At 41.6% G+C, this 21318-nt stretch overlaps 1 protein-coding gene across 2 annotated transcripts in view; it reads right to left on the bottom strand.

Moving 5' to 3' along the window:
- RASGEF1B (RasGEF domain family member 1B) overlaps positions 1-21318 on the bottom strand; it is a 138085-nt gene that overhangs the window by 63672 nt on the left and 53095 nt on the right. For both annotated transcript variants that reach the window (XM_065061709.1, XM_065061711.1), the window contains one exon: positions 18537-18624. The gene's annotated coding sequence lies outside the window, so the exon portion shown is untranslated. The remainder of the gene's footprint in view (positions 1-18536; positions 18625-21318) is intronic.

Raw genomic sequence — 21318 nt, 5'->3', positions numbered from 1 at the left:
CAAAATGCTCCCAAAAAAGCTTCTTCAGCTTCCTCTGAAAGGAAACAACAGCTTTCCAAATAAGAGTTTTTTTCAACCCAAAGTGATACTCAAGCACAATCTCATGAAACACAATACCTTACAAGTATGTTAAAAGGCTTATCTGGAAAATAGGGACTAAATATGGGATGAATTCAGACCACCTCATCCAGAATAGCAGTGTGCCAAGGTGCAAGTTCAACAGCAGCAAATGCAGGTGCAGTGCCAGGAGTTCACAGCAAGGGCTGCCGCACCTCACGCCAGCAAGGAAGTTGCTTTGCAACCACCTTGTTGACACAGGCAGTTACCTGCTTTCTGCTGCAGAAAACTGGGAAAGGAAGAATATTCACCTTATGCCTGGCACCATGATTTGGACAAAGTGACATCTCTCTCGCTCCACAGAACTACCGCAAGGATTAGCCAGCACTTGGATAATTATGTTTAAGAATAGTCCTAGAAACAAATTGCACTGAATACAGAATGAAAAAGAGACAAAGCAACATGTTCAGTTTACATAACACCATAAAAAAAAGTTGATACAATTCAAAACTGAAGAAAACCAAACCAAAACAAACATGACAAGGACATAAATGGCTTCTGGCTACCCCACAACAGTCACCTCAGCATCTTCTGCAGCTTTAATTGTATTTTGCTTCAAAACCTTCAGCAAAACTCAGTAACAAATAAATAAATAATAACCGATGACCACATCTGTGCCTTGGTAAACACAAGAGAAAACCATCTATACAACACTTTACCTATCATTTCAATAAAATGTTTTGAAGCACAATACATGAAGAAAGGCCATTTAAAAAAACAAAGTCAAACCATGGCATTTGAAAACAGATTACACTTCTATTTGGCTGAAGGTTGTTTGTTTTTTTTTTTTTTTCCATGCCTGAAACATTTGTTCTGCAATTTGAAAACGTCTCCACTTAAATCTGTTGTACAACTCCGTGTGTGTATGCACTGTGTGGGCACACACATACACCCACTTCCTACACCGGGCACATACTTGCCCACATGGCAGCGCACTGTCATGCAGCATGTTGGCACATACACGCTCACACAGCATCAGCTCCGCTCTCTCAGCCTCTGTTGCAGGCAAATAAATTAAATGTCAATTGTTCTCTCTCTTAGGAGTCCATCCTATCAGTTAGCACAGAATCTTCCTTCAGAAGGCTTCTCTTGAAAACTCATTTCATTCAATACCATTCTAGTTGCTGCTTTTTCAGCTGCGTCTCCTTTCATTTGATCCATTATACACCAAAATAAATTTATGTAAGCCAAAAATTACCTGTTTCAATAGCACTAGTTTGTTTCTTTCTGTCTCTTTCTGTATTCAAACATCTGAAATGCCCACTAGCAAAATACAGCTCCTTCTAGGGTTTAACACTGAGTCTTTTTGTATTAAGATGACATAATACCTCTTTTCTTCCACTCCAAATAGCAGAACAGAGAAGTAGTAAATGACAAAAACCAGATTATTAAAATCACTTTGAAGTAGTACAAAATAACTTCTCAAATTCCACTACTACATGCAATATACTCCTCCTACTCTCTTTTCTACTCATAACGATCTGGCTCATTAAAGGGACCCAGAGTATGGAATCACATCTGTCTGATCCATTCACAGCAATCCTGGCAAAGATTTTCTCAAGCGACTAATATTCTCATGTTCTTTAGCTTTTGATACTCACTATGTGGTATCTTCCAAAAGATGGGCAGAAAGCATTGCATGGTAACCTCCTTAAATTGAATCCTCTTTGTGGCTTTTCAAGGTGAGCACTCAACACCTGAGCTAATGAAAAGAGCATGACATTTCTAACTACCTTGGCCATTTTGTTCAAGATCTGCCCTTTTGGTGTCATGAAGGTCTCTGAGGTTTAAAACCAGAGTACTGAAGAAAGGACCTTCCAAGAGAGAAGCCTCAGTAAGCTGTTTGCACATGAGCTAAGAGACTATGAAACGCTGTACAAATAACCAAACCATCATCCCAGGAAAAGCAAGAAGAGCATCAGGCATGTCAATCACATAAAGCACTCTGAAGAACTAACTGCCAGCACCACCTCTATTAGACTTCAGTTCCTTTTGAACTGACCTGCACACAGACAGTGTTTGTTTCTGACAACACACACAGTTGTCTCAAGCCTTTAAGCTGCCATCTTAAGCTTACATTTGGCCCCAAAATGGCATGTTGAATTCACAAAAAAGGCACTATATAACACTATATAACTTGACCAATGTATTGTCAGCATCCTAAAGTAAAAACTCTTTGAGAAAACTGTTCCTTAACTAGTCACTACAAATGTTTATTTCTTATGGGAATTAAAGGGTTTCCTGAGTTGTATGCCCTGTACATGGCATTTAAACTTGGTTAAAATCGACAAGAGCATAAAATGGGTTTTTAAAAATTAAAAGAGGGTCCTACTCAGAAATCTGTGTTTCACATCAACTTTGATTCTCAGAAGTTAGGTTTGAGGTCTACAGAGCAATCTCAGAGGGCTAAACCACAAATGCCATAGAAGGCTTTTAAATACACAGCTTCCTCACTGATAGTCATGCTTGCTGAGGATTATACCTTGTAAGCCAGGGTTTCAAAACTGAAGGAAAAAAAACAAAAAAGAAAGAGCTTCTGAAATGAGACAAGAACAACTCAGTCCAAGAGGCAGAACTGGAGATTCCTAAGACTGCATCTCATTGCTGAAACAAAGTAGGATTCCTCTCACATAACATAAACACTCTCAGTATGAACTCTGGAGCTCATCTTTGAGACTCTTCTGGTCATCCATGGGCAGACGTGCACTCCTCGGATGTGAGTCACTGCCTTTGAAAACAGACTCCTAAAACAGATCACACAGGTGGCACCTTCAATGTGCCTCTGCACCTAACATAGGGGCAGTCCAGACACTAGCTAAGATATAAATTGCTGCATTGTAGCCACAGAGTATAGGTAAAAGGAACCAAGTCTGACTTCCTGCCAAGTTACACCAGCATACATCAAGAGTAATTTCTGTGAAGTGGCTCATTAACAGAAGAGCGCATTCAAATACCTAACACTGCTCTGAGAAGTTAATCTCTGATAATCATGCCATTTAGATCAAGAAGGGAAAAATGGTTTCCTATCCAGTTCCACAAAGCTGTTTTTCAGAAACTGATCCCTTTTATTAAGGAAAACTTCAAATACTTATTTTAGTTGTAAACTAAAATTGGAGTCTTTCAAACAGGCTTGCCTTTTCATTTCCAAATTCTGTCTTTAATTTACTCCAGGCACTTCCATTCAAAAGCACAAGTACAACCCTCATAGCAAAAACCAAGGGCCTGGGAAGTATTTGCTTCATCTCTTTCTGGTGGGGAGAAACGTGTTTTTTGTTGACCCTGCCTCCAAATTTCCAAAAATCAATTTTAATGTAATCTAATAAGAAGACATATTAAAAAAAATAAATAATTTCTCTCAGAGTCCTCTTGTCTTAACACTGCTGACCCTGTGGCAGAAAAAACACAGAGGTTTCAGGATAACTCTGATCCATAAAAATTGCATCTCATGTTCCCTCCCAGCAGCCAGATGTATATCCTGCCACAGAAGGGAACTACTATAGCAGGGAGCACTAGATATACAACTCTTCTTCATATGATTTCAGTGATACCATCCCTCGTTTTTAAATGAGTAAATGAAGTCAGGCAGTAACACTGCACTCAGAGTGCTTTAAGAAAAACAGGTTTCAAGAGTCCATTGACTTCTAACCCTATAATGCAGGAATAGGCTTATTCCTAATCATCATCAGGAGATGAGAGATATATTTAGAATCCTCTGGTAAACAAAACCACAGATGAGGAGAATTAAATTCTTGCAGAAGAGGCTGCCAGCACATTTTGTGCCCTTGCAAGGGCTCTGTTTATGACTTCTATCAACTCCAGATGATCTATCTGCTTTTTGACACTGCTCCAAGTAAATACTGCAAAGTGCAGACACTCACTGCACAAAGTACAAAAAACACCACCAAGGCAGCTTTGCCATTATGCATGCAAAATGTCAACAGCCCTGACAAGAGAGGGCAAGGGCCTGAGATTTCTCTCTCCCATGGACACATGCATGCACCCACACACACTCCTCCTCTGAAATCCTGGCTCATGCTGTGGCACCTGACAGCAACTCAAAAATAAAAAGAAACGCTTCAAAGCAGCCAAGAAGCCCTCATTAGCTTTAACTTATAACGAGGTGTACTGTAAGCAGCAACTCCTGCTGCTGCAACAAACATCATCCATGAGGAAAACAAATGCTTTTTTTTTTTTTTTTTAGTTTTGATAACTTTAGTGAAAATATAAATAAAACCCCAACTATGATTAACAAATACCTCTTCATGTGTTGATCATAAAAGTCAACAGGTCTGGAGAAAAACACAAAAACCTTGAGAGGGATGCAGAAAAAGTGTAAGCTGTTTTTGATTTGAGTCTTTCCAGGGATTTCAGGATTTTCAGAATCAATTTTTAAATCCTTGGTCAGAATATATACTCAAAGCGAGTGATCATGACAGCTTAAAGAATACCCTTAAAACAGACGGATTCTTCATTTGAGTCAACTGTGGGCTGCCAACTCCCCTTCCTCAAACTTGCTCTGCAGCTGCTGTGTGTCCCCCATAGTAGAGGGCACAGAAGGCTGAAGAGTCACCAAAAGCAGCATCTGCCACCACAGGGTTGCCTCAGTCTGGGAAAGTGCTCTGGCTATTTTGAAGTGTTTTACAATTGATAAACCTAACTGGTATTTTAGAATTAAGACACTGAAAAAAAAAAAAAATCAAATAAACAAGGACCTTTTCATTGGCTTGTGTCTGTTTGATTGCAGAGCGACAATAAACCACGGCAGATGCTTTGTTAACCCTACTGTTAGTCTCCACTCATCACTAGACTTATGCGCTGGCCAAACTGGGCTGTTAAAAGGTGAGAGAGTCTTACTGATCACACCCTGGCTTTCCAGTTGACAAATCAACTTCTGGATAGGAATCAAAGAGTCTCGATTGGTGCAACATTGCCAGTGATGCACCATCGTGGTAGCAACTGGCACCTGCTGGTCATCAACCCTCAGCAATCCTACAACAGAAGGGTCCTCTGAGAGACCAGGCAAAACAGACAGCCGTTCAATATTCTCAGTGTCCACAACTGCTATATCAAATGCTCACCAATACCCTTTTGGGTTCTTAAAATGCCCTCTCCTGAGGTAGTCTATGCCAAGGATGCACAGAGCATCTGAGCCAGTCACAAGGGGATGCTTTTGCCAGTTTTTCCCAGTTAGGCTAATTTCAGCCTCTGCTACAGTCAGTTCCTGGGATCCTTCAGTCACTCAAAAAATTCTGATGGATTGTGTTCCTTTATAGTTTGAGGGGATTATCGTGCACTGAACATCAGTGTCTACCAAAGCTTTGTCCTCCTGCAGGTCTGTTGTACCAGGTCATCGTATCTGCATAGTCCAGTAAACTCTGTTGTCCCTTTCCTCCACCTGGCTGGAGGCAAGGCCCCTCTCAATTGTGTTTTGCACAGTCTCTGGGTATGAAGTAGAGGTTCCTTCAAGAGGATCAGAATCTTTTCTGCCCCTTCTGGAAACTGGAGCAGCCATTTTCCCTGGAGTTTTTCCTTTTAACTCATGTACTCGTTCCTGAAGTTGTGAGGTAAGTCTTCCACCCCACCTCCTCATGTTTTCTCCCTGGTCACGTAGGAAGAACCACAATGTGCCTCTTTTTGTGGACTGCTTCTGTCCTCTCTTCTTGGGATAGCTATATATTGCTATATGCTGAAACATGGGTTTGTACAGGTCATGAGTGGAACTTGTTTTCTCTGAATACTTTGATTTCTTGCAACAGCTTTTCAAACCAGTCATCAGATTTTTCACACAGTTTCTCCACAGTCAAGACACAAGCCTGTAAAGAGCCAGCAAGGCTGTCCTCAAAGTCCTGAAGCTGCTTAAACACATCAGAAATGCTTTGTCTACTTCCAGCTGTCCAGATCATTGCTGCCAATGACTTAGCATATGCAGGTAGTGCGCTTTGTACAAACCTGCGCCACAAAGGTCGTGTACAATTGATTCTATCTGGGACTGTCTCCTCTTGGCTGTTTGGCCCAAAATAGATGATCTCCCGCACAGCTAATTCTCTCAGGAACTAGGAGAATACTCCATAGTATTCCATTTCCCTGGATTACATATAACATCTTCCTTGAAGGGAAACCTTGCCTTCATGGCTGTCAGGAGTCGACTCCAGAGGGTGGTGGAGTTCTTCTCTCTTGAAATTGCCCTATCAAGAGTGGCATCCCTTGTCAGAGGTCCCAGCTGCTTGGATTCCCCACCTTTTAGTTCCAGACTGTCAGCTCCATTATCCCAGCATCAGAGCAGCCAGGTTACAACATTCTCACCTTCACTACGACTTAAGTCTTTTCGCATATCTCTTAGTTCACTTGAAGAAAAAGATGGAATGGTCACTTCCTCTCCTCCTTGTGTTGATGATGCTGCCCCTTGGGTTGATGATGCCCCTTGGCCATCATCTGCAGCACAAGTAGTCTTTTTTGTGACTCTCTTACAACCAGCAACTGATGCTGACATGGGCATCTCTTGATTTATTTCCAGAGTCTAAAAGACTGTCACTAGCACTGGCATAATTACAGTGGCTGTTGTGGTTACAGCAGCAGCAGCACCCAGTGTGGGGGGGTGCAGTAGCTGCCTTGTCAGTCTTTGAGGCTGGAGAAGCAATAGTGTCTGTGGCCAGTGAGGCAGTGACCTTGGTAGCTTCATTCTGCATGACAGCTGGAACTGCCTTGGCAGTCGCTTGAGAAGCCACAGTGTCTGTGTTGCGGAGGGGGGGGCGAGGGAGGGGGGCAGCAGCAGCTACAGGGGCTATAGCTGTAGCTTTTGCTGCCTTGCTCTATTTGGAGCAAGCAGCCGTGCCTTTTGCCAAGGTTTCAGCAGACGCAATGCAAGTCTCAAGACTCAAAGATGCAATCCTCCTATTTAACCTCATCTCTCTTATCACTAGCACAAACTGACACACTTTCAGCAAGCCTGATAATACCAACAAAGTTTTATCAAAGCTCCAAGGATATTCAAAGCTATCAAAAACATCTGTAATCTGTCTCAGTGAAAAAACGAAGGTATCATTACTCAGCCTTTCTATAGATTCACTTGTCCAATTAGCAAACATGTAGCTGCATTTCTCTTTAATCTCTATGGAGGTTTCTCCAAGTACAACAGTAATGAGTATAAATTCATTATTGGCTGCAGTATAATGAAATAAACTAGTGCCAAACCACACAGTAAAATCATCACCATTGTCCAGTTTCCAGATATAATACAATGCACGAAACTATTAGTGAAATATGCCCAGCATAAATAAGGTACAGCAGAACACACTTTAGAGAGTAACTCATATAACTTATGCCACAGCATCTTTAAACCAATGTAATTCAATCTGCTTTAATACTACTAGATTATGTCCAAAGCACACAGACCCATGAGCATCGCAACTCTGAGTTGGCACCGTGCCAAGAAATTTGAAAGTATGTCACAGCAGTAAGAAAACACAAAATTTCCAAATTTTACCCCTTTTTTTGTGCCAAATTTTAACACTTTTGAGCCCCACATTGGGCACCAATCAATCTGTCACTGTTTGATTGCAGGGCGACAATAAACCATGGCAGATGCTTTGTTAACCCTCTCCCCTTCTAGGAAAAGCAATAGGAGGGCAAAGAGAGGCAAAGAGAGAGAGGACTCACAAGTTGGAAAAAGTTAAAAATGTTTTACTAATGCTACTAATAAAATAGAGACAATAATACAAAAGTTACAAAACCAACCTTGAATTTCCCAGCAAAGCTCAGCATTGCTCCATAGCAGCTGCAGGGTAGTCACCCAGAAGTCCTGGGTTGGACTCTGCAGTGAACTGGAACTGGATTCAAGGATGCAGGGTCTGTCACCAGGCCTCAGATCGCAGGGACAGCAGACAGAGTCCTACCCAGATGCTGGCCATAGTTGAAGAAGAATGAGACCCTTGTGATCTCCCACTTTTATATGAAGTATCATGTGGATAGAATGGAATGGAATACTTAGTTGGTCTGTTTCAGCCACCTGTTCAGTTCGCTCCTCCTTGCTTACAGGATGTGCATTCTTATCAGTGACCTTGCATACCATTGCTATGTCTACCAAAACATGTATCCAACTTCAGAAAAGCGCAATTACTAAGAAGAACTCAGCTGAAAGGAAAATTCACTAAAAGAGAAACTGGTCTTGTTTTTAACCAAAACAGGACAGCTTGTTTTTGTTCAAATGAAGATAGCAGAACTGTTACCAGTTCTGCACTTTCCACTGATACAGAAATTAGTCCCTTAGAGCTCTGATCCAGCAAGTCAATTGATCTACAAACAGCCCCAGCAAAGCATGCTGCTTTCAATTTAAATAATAGATATAAAGTTAAATAGCTATCAGTAAGATTAAAATGGGCTTACAGCTTCAGCCCTCTAGCACCTTGGAACATCACAGTACTGACCTGATGCTGAAAAGCTCCATCTTCCCTACAAACCTCATGAGCCCGTCCCTAAATGACGATAACATCCCAAAAGACTGCACTTCGGATTGAGGAAGTGATTATACTAGCTTATTTCTTTCAACTTGTTTCCTAAAATCAGCTAAACCTTTCTTGATTGAGTGCCTAAAATAAGCCTGTGAAACAAGTGTGTATAATTCGCCTTTAAAGAGAAAAGGTGTCACAGGAGAAACAGAGTATCAACTCCATCAGGTACTCATGCCTTGGGAGGCTTGTGTATATTCTCCACAGCCCAGTTCCTTGCAACTAGGGTGAATATTGGAAAGCACAACCCTGGGTATGGGTTTGGGAGGAGAAGGATTAAAAAAAAAAAAAATCCTCCTGTTATTTTCATTAAACAACATATTTTAATGATGATGCATTGCAGCACATTTGTTTAAATGAAACACTCTTGAAGTCCTTGGGTAAACTGAGACTAAATAAAGCATCCATTTAAGAATGCTTATTTATTTATTCAAACATCTTTACATTCAGGAAAAACAAACAACCACCAACCACCCAGCATATTTCCTGTATTGGCTGGGTAACAAGAGTCTGAGAGGGTCACACTGGGCATACAAAAATTCAAAGCTGCTCCTTAAAATAGGAAAGCATCAGCCTTGCCCAAAGCTTTCTATGCATTTTAGCAAGCAGCAACAAGAAGAAATTATTGTAACTAATAGACATAACAAGCCTGCAAATGGTCTGTGAAAGACAAGAGACTGAAAATATTCACATGAGGAAACACCACAACAGGAACAATTATACTGCCCTATTAAAAATCTAAAGAAGATACATATGACTTAAGCTGTTTCTGGAAAGATGCCACAAAGTCACTGTGGTGTGCATTGAAAAATCATGAAGCACTGCCATGAAACCAGTTGTTTCCAATTTGCATGTCTTAAATAGGCAAGTAACTAAAAATGTTTTGCTTTTTCTTCCCTCAATCTATTGAGCAGAGTTAGCTCTCATTAGACTACGTGGAAAACCACGCAAGCTTTAGCATCAATGTGAAGTCAGTCCTTTTTTTTGCCACTGTACTTCAGCTTTTAGCACTCAGCTCTAATTATTTTAATTGCTTGTTTAGCTGGAATTCATACATACTTTTATCAACAGAGGCATTTAATATTTCCATACTGCAAGTCCCTTGTTCCTTGAAATACACTGTGAAACATATCGTATCATGAAGGGAAATATGAAGTAGATGAAAAGACACTAACTTCAGACCCACGTCACTACTTGAGACCAGATTACATTCCCAACTGCATGGGAGGGAAGATATAATTTTAAATCTGTAGCGACGCTGCCACTGAAGGAAGTAATTGTCCCCCCAAATTAGAGGGTAGAAGATGATCCTTAGAGAGAGCATTCTCTGCAGAAACTAAAAACACCATGCTGAAGGTTAAGAATGGGGTGATCATCTTACAGAATAAACATAGCATTTAAAGAAAAGGGCATCTAAATGCAGGTAAACATTCAGGGTTTGTTCAAAGGGATGGACAGAGAACCTGAGGGCAGCAGTGTGGAAAAAAAACACACACACACCACCACCACACCATCAAAAAAAAAAAAAAAAAACACAGACCAAAAAACAATCCATCACTGACTTCTACCGCTGCAGTGTTCCACAAAGTCTCAATACTAAGAGGGTGCATGAGCTAGATGTGTGTTGCCTCCCATAAGCCACTGACCACTGCCAGAATGCACAGAAGAGGAGTGGTGCACCTTGAGTCTTACCCCCTACAGTTGCTCTCATGCATCTGGGGTGCACTGGACTCATGCTACAGGGACATTGATGTGCACTTGCTAGTTTTAAATGATTTTGTTTATGGAAAAACAAAACAAAGTCTATAAGCTGTGATGGCTAATGAAAAGCCATGCGCCACCTTGTTTTAAGGCATAGGTGTAAAATTCGTTTTCACCACGGGCCACATCAGCCTCGCAGTTGCCTTCAAAGGGCCGAATGTCATTTTAGGACTGTATAAATACAGCAAGTTCTCTAAAAGGAAGAGAACACGTTTGCCAGAAGCTGGTCACCAAGCAGAATACGCTTTTGTAGGGTTAAGACTATAACTTGGCTAGTCAGAGCAGAAATTCATGTTTGGCTTTGAAGTCGGTAGCAGTCAGAATATTCATGAGTCAAAAGGGCTCTTCCTTCAGAGCCAAACTTGTTTGCTGACATCGGAGCTGAGCAAATTAAGTGAAACAAAAATCAATGACTAAACAAAACTCAGATGGGTTTTAACTCCCAACCCTGAACCATGGTCAAGATCACAACATTTCCTCAGAATTGCTACTTACACACTGAAACTGTAAGGTCCTGCACTCAGGGATGTTGCCTTCCCTTGGGATGATTCTACTGCCTCATAAATAACTCAAACAAGAATCAAGCCTAAACAAGCTGATGCTGGGTCTCAAAGCTGTGACTGATCATGCTGCAGGTTTAGGTCCTCCACTCATTTCAAAAACCTCTTGAGGGAACCCAAACATAACTTCTCTGAATTACCTATATATTTGCAAAGACACACCCTCTGAAATCTCACAATGTTCACATATTTTGAAAAACAGGTCAAATGCAAACTACCAACACTAGTCTGACCCCAGATCCAACTCCACCATTTTTATTGGGATTTTGTTGTTGTTGTTGTTTTTTTTTAATCACAAGGCCCAAAATACTTGGTGAAAAACTTCATTTTTGTGTGAATTTAATGCATCTCAAATTGGTGGCTCAGTTCTTTACTCAGTGTAGCAACACGCTGCATTACTACCCAAACCTATGAAACCAAGCCAGTGTATACCACAAATCAACTTTTCTGCAACCACAACTAAGCACATCTCCATATTCTCTAGGTTAGCACCATCTTCTGTTGTGTTTCACAGGGAAGAGCTGTCTAAGCTACAGGAACAGAATCTTTTTACGTATGTCAGAGTTGCCAAAAAAGACACACCAAGTCAATCACGGAGAGCAGAGAACCCAGGCAGTTTCTCTGTGCTGCCACAGGGGTACTGAACCAGAGACCCCGGTACTCCATAAGCACGCTAGTGGGGTGTGGGGACTGATACTGCTTGCAAACAGACAAACAGCAGGGGCTCAACAGCTGGTGGAGAGGAGAACATGGCACTCCCTGCTTCTGTGCCAGTGTCTGTGCTGGTGGGCCATGAAGTAGTGCTCCCATCTTGGCCTCTCTGGTAGGGTTTGTAACTCTACAAGCTGAGCAGGGAGAGGAGAAGGGGGAAGCCGTAGGCAAGGAAACCAAGATGGGCACAGCACTGAATCACTCTGCTGTCACCAGACATTACATTCTTTCCACAGTCACATGGAGTGATTAGCTGTTTTGGACAGGGACACTTGTACTACATGGATGCTCATACCACCACTCCCACCCCACGCAAGCTGTGAAGAAGCTAACCCATGGCAATCCCAGAACAGCTATTTCTCTGCAGAACACACTACCTTCTTGCTTTAAAAGTATCATCTTTAACACAATCACTTCTTATTCTGGTCTGTTAAAACCCTTCAAGTAGCACAGTAGTCCCCTATAAATACACTTTTTGACGTCCCTGTATAGGTTTTTTTTGTTTGTTTGTTTTATAGCTACTTGAGTTTCTCATACTGGATTTAGCAATTCTTTTGTTTTTACATAGCTCTTGCAGGAAAAACAAACAGAAGGAAATAACAACACACACACACAGAAAAAAAAAAATAAATCACAAAACCAAAAACAAAGTGAAAAAAAACCCAAACCACACACAAAACCAAACAAACCTCACAAACAACTCACAAACTAAACAAACAAAAAGCACCCAAACAACAACCAACCAACTCCTTTACAACAGTAGAGTTCAAAAGAAATTAATAATATCCCTGTGATCAGTAGCATTTGGGACTCTTAGAAATAAATTAAATCCAGCTCACCCACAAAATTTCTTAAGGAAACCTACTGAGTTCTGCAGCTACTAAATACATATGCTGCAACACAACCCCCCACTTTGGTCTCTCCACTTCTTCCTCCTGCTGTCTTTGCTTCAGATTCCTGTTTCCTTTTTATTTTCCCCAATCTCGTTAAACCAGAGTGAGGGTTTTCATCACTGTGAAGGAGCAATTTTATTTCAAGCCTGTTTTATGGTGCAGGCACTACTGTATTTGGGCAGACAATGGGCAAACATGTTTGTTGCATTGCAGCCAGCATTCTGCTTTCATGTCTCCAGGGCAGGTCCATCACCCGACTAGTTCTTAAGTTTGTCAAGCCAAGTATTCTCTGTAATTCAAGAGCTAGCTAAATTTAGCTCATTCATCAAACTTAAAGCAAAAAGAGAAGAAAAACTTCTTAATTTGCACAGTGTCACCATTTTGTGTCTCTCAATGTATCTCTTGAAATGGAATAAGCAACAGAGTCTGCTTGGTCTGATCCCTGATTTGGAGTAACCCCATTTATAGCTGTGCCAGACCAAAGTCCCAAGCTTTCCAATGTACTATCAGGTATGAACTTGATAGTATAAAATTAGGTTTAAGGATCTTCAGCCTCTTTAGTAACCCTTCCCTAGTGCAGCAATCAAATGCAGCTGTGCAAAAACCACAGAGCTACTTTTCCTAAACAACCCATATTTACCCTGATTTCCACAAGAAAACAGTACTTCTACTTATCAAGGAAGACCAAACACAATTAAGCTGATCTTTGAAAATAATCCCCTCCTAAGACTCCACTATTATCACATCTGTCTATCCAGGACAAACAGCTCTGCCCGTCATACCTTATTACTAGCATGACTCCTCTCAGAAAACTGACTATGGTTAAATTACAATAACCATCACCTGTGTGAGCTTTCTGTCCATCCTCTCTCCAAACCTCACAGCATCCTAGCAATGCATTGCCTTTTTTTTTTTCCTTGCACTGCCCATTACTGCTCAGGTGTCTTCATGCTCACATACACTCACTGTGTCCACCACTCTGTACTCAAGTCTGTGTCACATACACCGTTTAACAAATAAATCCAAACAAATGACAGCCCAGAGGACTTCAAAGACATCTTGAAGCCCAGAACTGGCTGATAGCCTGTGTGTACTGGAAAATAAGCATTTTAATTAACCTGACTTGTGGGCTATGAAATCTAAGAGAAAATTAATTTCTAACAAAGCAGGACATATAAACAGCACAACTTCACCCCTATCTTTGATGAGAAATAATATCACAAGTCCCAGAGGCATTCAGTGACGGGCCCTAGGCCCAGCACAAGCTTGGGCCATAATCAGAAGGTAAAGCCACCTATCCTGGGTGTTATTTCTACTAATGTAGAAAACACAAAACAAAAACAAACTCAGAATTGAATGGTCTTCTCAGCCATAGCTTTGCAGAAATAAACTGTCTCTTGAGAGAAGCTGTCCTGCCACGTAATAATCTTAAAAAAAACCAACCAAACAAACAAAAAACAATAAACAAAACCAAACCAAAACAATAAACTCCTTAAGCAGAGAACAAGTAATCCTCTGTGAATTCATTTTGAGAGGCTGTGTTCCCATGGGCATCCTCTGATATCTAATAAAGGGAGATTTCATACTACAACCTTTCCTTGTGGATTCCCTTGTCTGCTGTTTTATTCATGCACAACCTGAATTTCCTTCATTCCTCTGTTCTAGATTTTTTTTAAGCAACCACAGGCAGAGGAAATAATAATAATAATAATGCATATGGTCTCTGCAATTATATGCCTACAGATAAGATCTGATATAGAGGGGTAACTTCATCTGCACTAATCTAGACAATGTTCTTTCCCTAAAGAAGTGAATTAGTATTAGAACTGCAGGGTCAAAGCTATGAGTCAACAACCGTACATGAACTAGACACTAATTTTAATTAGTATAGGAAATATAACAAAATAAAAAGAAAAGCAGATGCATGTGAATTGAGAAAGTCTATTTCCTCTCAGTATAGATTGTCCTGCTACAAAAGCATTAATTTAGAGTTGCAACTGGCATTTCTGAAACTGTCTGCAATTATTCTCCCAGGAACTCATGCTTAATGTCAGCACAACTGAGGTGGAAAAGGCCTTAACCAGTTAAAGAATGGCTGCTGAGGCTGTTGGCCAGATCAGCCTGTAAACTCTTAAAAGGGTCTCAATACCAGGAGATATTAGATTCCACTACAAATGCAGTTTTATTAGGTCAAATGCTCAGACAGTGCAACACAACTACCACTTCAACTTCAGAGGAAGCTGACAAGTTCTCCTCACCTGTGAGCATCTGTCCCAAGAGTCTGTGGTGGGTTTTTTTGTTGTTTTGGAGCAAGGGATCATACACTGAGTAGTGAACATACTGCTTTGTAGTTCTAGTACAGAATCATAACTGACTTGCAGGTATGAAGTCTGGGTAAAATCAGTGATTTAATATGTACCACACAATGTAGCTTACTTTTTAATTATGAAGAAAGCATCAATCAATACTTTTCTGGGACAGTGTATGCAGGAAAGTTCCTTTTCACTATTTCTGAATCATTACCTTTCAACATCTACGCTGCTTCACTACATCATTTAAACAAACAATCTCTGAATAGTGCTGCCAGTGACCAACGTGAGAGATTTACAAACCCATAAAGCACAAACCAAGGTCCTTTAGAGCATGCACAGCCCACCTTATGTCTGTTAGGCCCGTCTCCTGCTGTTCAGTAAAGACCAGAAACTAAGACCTGCTGAGCACCTTCTGTTCAATTTAGCACAAGACTCAGATGCTGGTCAGCTTTCAGGATTTAGCTCTGAGCTAAACTCTATTTTTGAATCCTCATTAGCACAGAAACTTCCTATCTTTCATACCAGCAATGCTTTTCATAAGGATATGCCTAATGATGCTAAAAAATAAAGGTTTGGGAAGGTTTTTTTTGTTTGTTCATTTTTAATTTCTAACAAAACATGCCTCCTGTTAGAAAAAGGAGTTGTGTCAGAAGTGACCTTTTCTAAGGGAAATTATCTATTTGTCCTGGTTTTGTTAAAAACAAGTTTTCTCTTTCAATGAATTTTGCCTGTCAGCTAAAGCCTTCATATTAACTGCATTTTCCTGGAGAACCAGACACATGTTTTGGTAAACCTAGCAATGGAATGCAAACTTATTGATAAGCATGGATGGACATCTCACGAGAGGGGCAATGAGAAACCGGTGACCAAGAAACTGACCAACTGTGTATAACATTCCATTCACGTGAATACTTCATATAAAAGTGGGAGATCACAAGGATCTCGTCCCTTGTCCCTTTTGCCTTTGCTTTTTCCGTTCTGCTTATGGCCGACATTAGGAGAGGACCTTGCTAGTCGTCCCTGCGAACTGAGGCCTAGTGACAGACTGAATCCAGCTCCGGTTGGCTGCAGAGTCTAATCCAGGACTTCGGGTGCCGGCTCTGCAGTTGCTGAGACTTTCAAGATCGGTTTTGTATATTTTGTATTATTTTCTCTATTCTTATTAGTAGCATTAGTAAAACATTGTTAATTTTTCCAACTCTCTTCTCTCTGCCCTTCTTTCCCTCCTGATCGCCTGTCCTGAGTGGGAAGGGCAGAGGGAGGGACAAAAAAGGGGGAAGTGGCGGGGGGAAGAGGGGGTTAACAATACATCTGCCAGGGTTTTATTGTCACCCCCCAATCTTAACCCTCGACACTATTCAAGTGGACTTCATCATCTGGAAAATAAAACAAGTTCTTCAGCTGGCAAAGGTCAGCATTACTCTCTGTGCCCGAGTCAACTGCTGCAGTGTTGCCCCCATCAAGCTCACAGTATCTCTTGCAGGGCCTGTTCTGTGTGTGGAATGCAAATAACTTGCTGTCTCACAGCTGACCTGCTATAGCGTATTTTTGAAGGCCATAGTAGGTGATACACCATAGATTGACTGTACTAAGTCCTTTGTTACTTGATCTCAGGATGAGATTTAAGAAAGAATTAATGTTCTGTTCAGCTGCTGCTTTTTCTAGGCTGAAAAGTAAAGTGCATAGATGAAATAGAATCACAGAATCCTAAAATCATATAATCATTTTGGTTGGAAGAGACCCTCAGGATCATCAAGTCCAACCATAACCTAAACTCTAGCACTAAACCATGTCCCTAAGAACCTTGTCTAAACACATTTTAAACCCCTCCAGGGATGGTGACTCCACCACTTCCCTGGGCAGCCTGTTCCAATACCTGACAACCCGTTCTGTGAAGAATTTTTTCCTAATATCGAATCTAAACCTCCCCTGGCACAACTTGAGGCCATTTCCTCTTGTCCTACCTATCGCTTGCTACTTGGGAGAAGAGACCAACACCCTCCATGCTACAACCTCCTTTCAGGTAGTTGTAGACAGTAATAAGATCTCCCCTCAGCCTCCTTTTCTCCAGGCTGAACAGCACCCACTCCTCATCAGACTTGTGCTCCAGGCCCCTCACCAGCTTCATCCCCCTCCTCTGCACTCTCTTTAGTATTTCAATGTCCTTCTTATGATGAAGGGCCCAAAACTGAACACAGTATTCAAGGTGCAGCCTCACCAGTGCCTACATATTGTACAGTGGCACAATCACTTCTCTAGTCCTGCTGGCCACACTATTCCTGATACAAGCCAGGATGCTGTTGGCCTTTGTGGCCACCTGGGCACACTGCTGGCTCATATTCAGCCAGCTGTCATCAACACCCCCAGATCCCTCTCTGCCAGGCAGCTTTCCAGCCACTCTTCCCTGAGCCTGTAGCACTGCCTGGGGTTGTTATGACCCAGTCACTTGGCCTTGTTAAACATCATACAATGGGCCTCAGCCCAACGATCCAGCCGGTTCCAGATTCCTCTCTATGGCCATCCTACCCTCCAGCAGATCAACAATCCCACCCAGTTTGGTGTCATCTGCAAATTTACTAAGGATGCACTCAACCCTCTCACCCACATAATTCATAAAGAGATTAAACAGAACTGGCCCAATACTGAGCCCTGGGGAACACCACTCGTGACCAGCCACCAACTGGATTTGGCTCTGTTCACCACAACTCTTTGGGCCCAGCCCTCCAGCCAGTTCTTTATCCATTGCAGAGTACACCCATCCAGGCCATGAGCTGCAAGCTTCTTCAGAAGAATGCTGTGGAATACGGTGTCAAAGGCCTTACTGAAGTCTAAGTACACAACATCCACAACCTTTCCCTCATCTACTAGTTGGGTCATGTTGTCGTAGGAGGAGATCAGGTTGGTCAAACAGGACCTGCCTTTCATAAACCCATGTTGACTGGGCCTGATCATATGGTTCTCTCGTAAGTGCTGTGTGATGTTACTCAAGATCATTGGCTCCATGACTTTGCCCAGCACTGAGGTTAGACTGACAGGCGTGTAGTTCCCCAGATCATCCTTCCGGCTCTTCTTGTAGATGAGCGTCACGTTAGCCAACTTCCAGTCAACTGGGACCTCCCCAGTTAGCCAAGATTGCTGGTAGATAATGGAAAGTGGCCCAGTGATCACCTCTACCAGCTCCCTCAGCACCCTTGGGTGTATCCCATCTGGCCCCATAGACTTGTGTGTGTCCAAGTGGTGTAGCAGGTCACTAACTATTTCCCCTTGGATTATTGGGGCTTCATACTGCTCCTCATCTCTGTCTTCTGGCTCAGGGGGCTGGGTACCTGGAGCACAACTGTTCTGACTGAGGTGAAGAACACTGAGGTGAAGAAGGCATTTAATACCTTAGCCATTACCTCATCCTCTGTCACTATGTTTCCCTATGCATCCATCAGGGGATGGAGATTTTCCTTAGATTCTCACACACTATGTCATCTTTCTATGCATTTTTACCCTGTGAGAGCAATTCCATCGATCAAAAATAACAGAAATAGCTTTATGCAACAGCTTTCACAAATAGTCAGGCTCCCATCCCTATCCTTAGGAGCATATGTGAATGCTATAGCTTAATTGCCATGTTAAAACTGTACTGAACCAGCTCCAGCTATGATCTGGGCTAACAAAGAGAGAGTTCACCTTCAGATTGCTTGTCCACAGTAGTCAACAGGAGGCTTTCCACTCAATGCAGTGTGATTTGGATGACCAGAGAGAGATCCCATATCATCTGGAAAAATGGAGAAAACAAGCTAAAAATCGAGTAACACAGACTTTTTTCTCCTCTTACATAATCAAAACATTACACTGTCTGGCTAAGATTGCACGTCACCTACTGATGACAAACGATGGGTTTTGCCCTTTTGGCACTTAAAATGCACATACCCTTCCACCCCAATTACAGCCTCAGTCCTATCAAAGACATAATATTCTCTCAGATCCTGCTGTTACGCAAATCCCCTTCAAAGCCATCCCTCTTTTTGACTGCAGACATACACAAGACTTGACCTCTCTCCCCAGGGCCCCTGTGAACAGGAAAACATGGCCAGGCAGAGCACTTGAGAAAACAGACCAACTCCCCTTGCCTTTTATCTTATTACAAGGGAGGTTCCAACAAACCAACTCAACTACCACCTTTCAACTACTCAGCCTTGACTGTACACCACACAGTGACATGTGTCCCACACCCCAGAAATCTGGGAACTATCATTTAGTTTATTTAAGAACCTCAGGGAAAAACAAAAAAGCTCCAACAGCAGCCAACTATGACAGAGGAAATCCAAGACTCCTCCCAGATGACCCAGCCCTCCCACTCACTCTCATTTAAGCAGCAGCATATCAGTTACAGCATAGATTAACTACCAGAGTGAGTTAGTAGGTTATTAAGCATAGAGAAGCAGTCTAACCTATTAAGTGGAGAGAGACAGAAACAGAGGCAAAGGAGCAGATGGAACACAGGCTGTGTTGGGTTGCCAGTGCCCTCCCCAGCTGCAGGGCCACCTTCCTGCCTGGGACCAGCCAGGAAACTGAGCCCCACTGAGCCCTGACTTGCAGAACTCATCAGGGTGTGGTGAGGACATGAACATGGTACAGTCACCAAGGAAACTTTGCATCAGTGTTAAGTGAAAAGTTACAAAATTTAATTGTCTGCTGAACTCTTATACTGAAATTAGACTTGCTCTTGCATCTAATGAAAGAATGTCAATATTCACTGGATTTATTGTACAGAGAAATACAGTTCCATTTTACATTTTAAGTTACATTCATAAACTTCTATAATGCTGCTGGTTAAAAATCTATTGTTTTCCTTATCAGAGGTTAAAGAGAACATTCTGCACACCAAACCAAAACCAAGTATGAAGGGCGTGAGATGGTTTAACTGATTTCATTGAGGCATCTCAATGTTGGAATGAATGCTCACATTGCCTCAGCTTGGCCTATGCCATAGCTGCTGTCCATGGGATGTGCCAACATAGTTTAATTTAAACCATTTCCAAGTGACCTTCTGAAGATAACCATCTTTAATACTATGCAAAACTCTGTCAGACAAGGGCATATAAGAAGAAACAAGAGAGAAAATCCCCCAATGCAAAGATATCTTTCCTAAGTTTTACACTTGAAGTTGCAGTTCAAAGCAGTAAGAAAGATCAGCAGGAGGTTCTCACACGGTAAAAACTACTGCAGGCTTGAAAATAGTTAGGTGTCAAAAATACATGCTTGACAGGCCAAAGGCTATCTAACGTGGAAAATTTCAGGCTTTCACCTTGGTTTGAAACAACCAAATACGATAACTTGTCTGAAAGGCCCTGTTCAGACCAAATTGAATGAATAATCACTCAAAATACATAGGTAAAGAAAACCTTTGGCATTGTTTGGAAGACAGCAACCTAAAATCAGAATAGAAACTGTTTGTGGATTCAATTGCTGAAATTTCTAGGAAGCACATAAGTTAAAGCCTAATGTGGAGAGGACTGATAATATACATAGGTTCCAAAAACTTGGCAGAAAATACAAGCATGTGCATTCTCCAGAGGAAGATGGGGCTAGAATTGGGAATTAAGGCAGGTACTCAGATGAAGTAAATGAAAAATTAGCAGACCTTCTGTCATTCACACTTAATGTCTGTCTGTGGTCTTTTAACATGTTTAGAAAACAAGATCATGTAGAAACATTGTAAGTACTTTCATCAATTGAAGAGACAGCAGGAGACTTTCTAATGAGACAGTAAATGGAGCTCATATGGAAGAGTTTGAGAAAAAAGTTTAGCTCAGAGAATCTAAAAGCTCTAAGTATATTCACGTGGCTTCGTGGTATTCCTTGTGCAATTTCTTTTTTTTTTTTTCCCCACTACAGTTCTGCAACGTGACATTAACATCGAGAATGTCACAAGGTTTGTATTTATGATTCCTTTCCACCCCTCAATTAAAAAAAAATAGCACGACTGCTCCTGTGCCTACAAACCACTTGAGCGAGTCAGGAATGCAGCAGGGAAGGGATAAACAGACCAACAGAAGAAGAAAGGATGAGATTTTTGTTCACCTCCTTTCTAACCCCTGCAGAATGAGGCTAAAAGAGAAAGGAACTTTCTCTAAGTGCCTGGGGTATCATGCAGATATGAAAAACAGGGCTTCTGACCAATAAAGCAGAGTAAATGTGAAAAGTCATTTGAGAAATACACAGGGCCCAATTCTGACAAACTCTGGAGGAGCTGTGATTTCTCCATGAAATTGATGGTGGTGCAAGAAACAGTTTTCCTTTTTTTTTTTTTTTGGTCTCAACAGGAGCCATTTCAAGCTGCAGACATGAATGCAAAGTATGAACTTCCTTATCTGCATTCTGCACAGTTAAAAGGTTTTGAGGAATCTGAACCTTGACTACTGCTGCCTGAGGCCTACATGTCTGTGGGAAAACTCAGAACAGAGGA

Source organism: Columba livia, chromosome 4 (assembly GCF_036013475.1).
Source record: "Columba livia isolate bColLiv1 breed racing homer chromosome 4, bColLiv1.pat.W.v2, whole genome shotgun sequence".
NCBI classification, from domain to species: Eukaryota; Metazoa; Chordata; class Aves; order Columbiformes; family Columbidae; genus Columba; species Columba livia.
The sequence above is the reverse complement of the archived record's forward strand: the minus strand, read 5'-3'. Positions and strand labels throughout refer to the sequence as shown.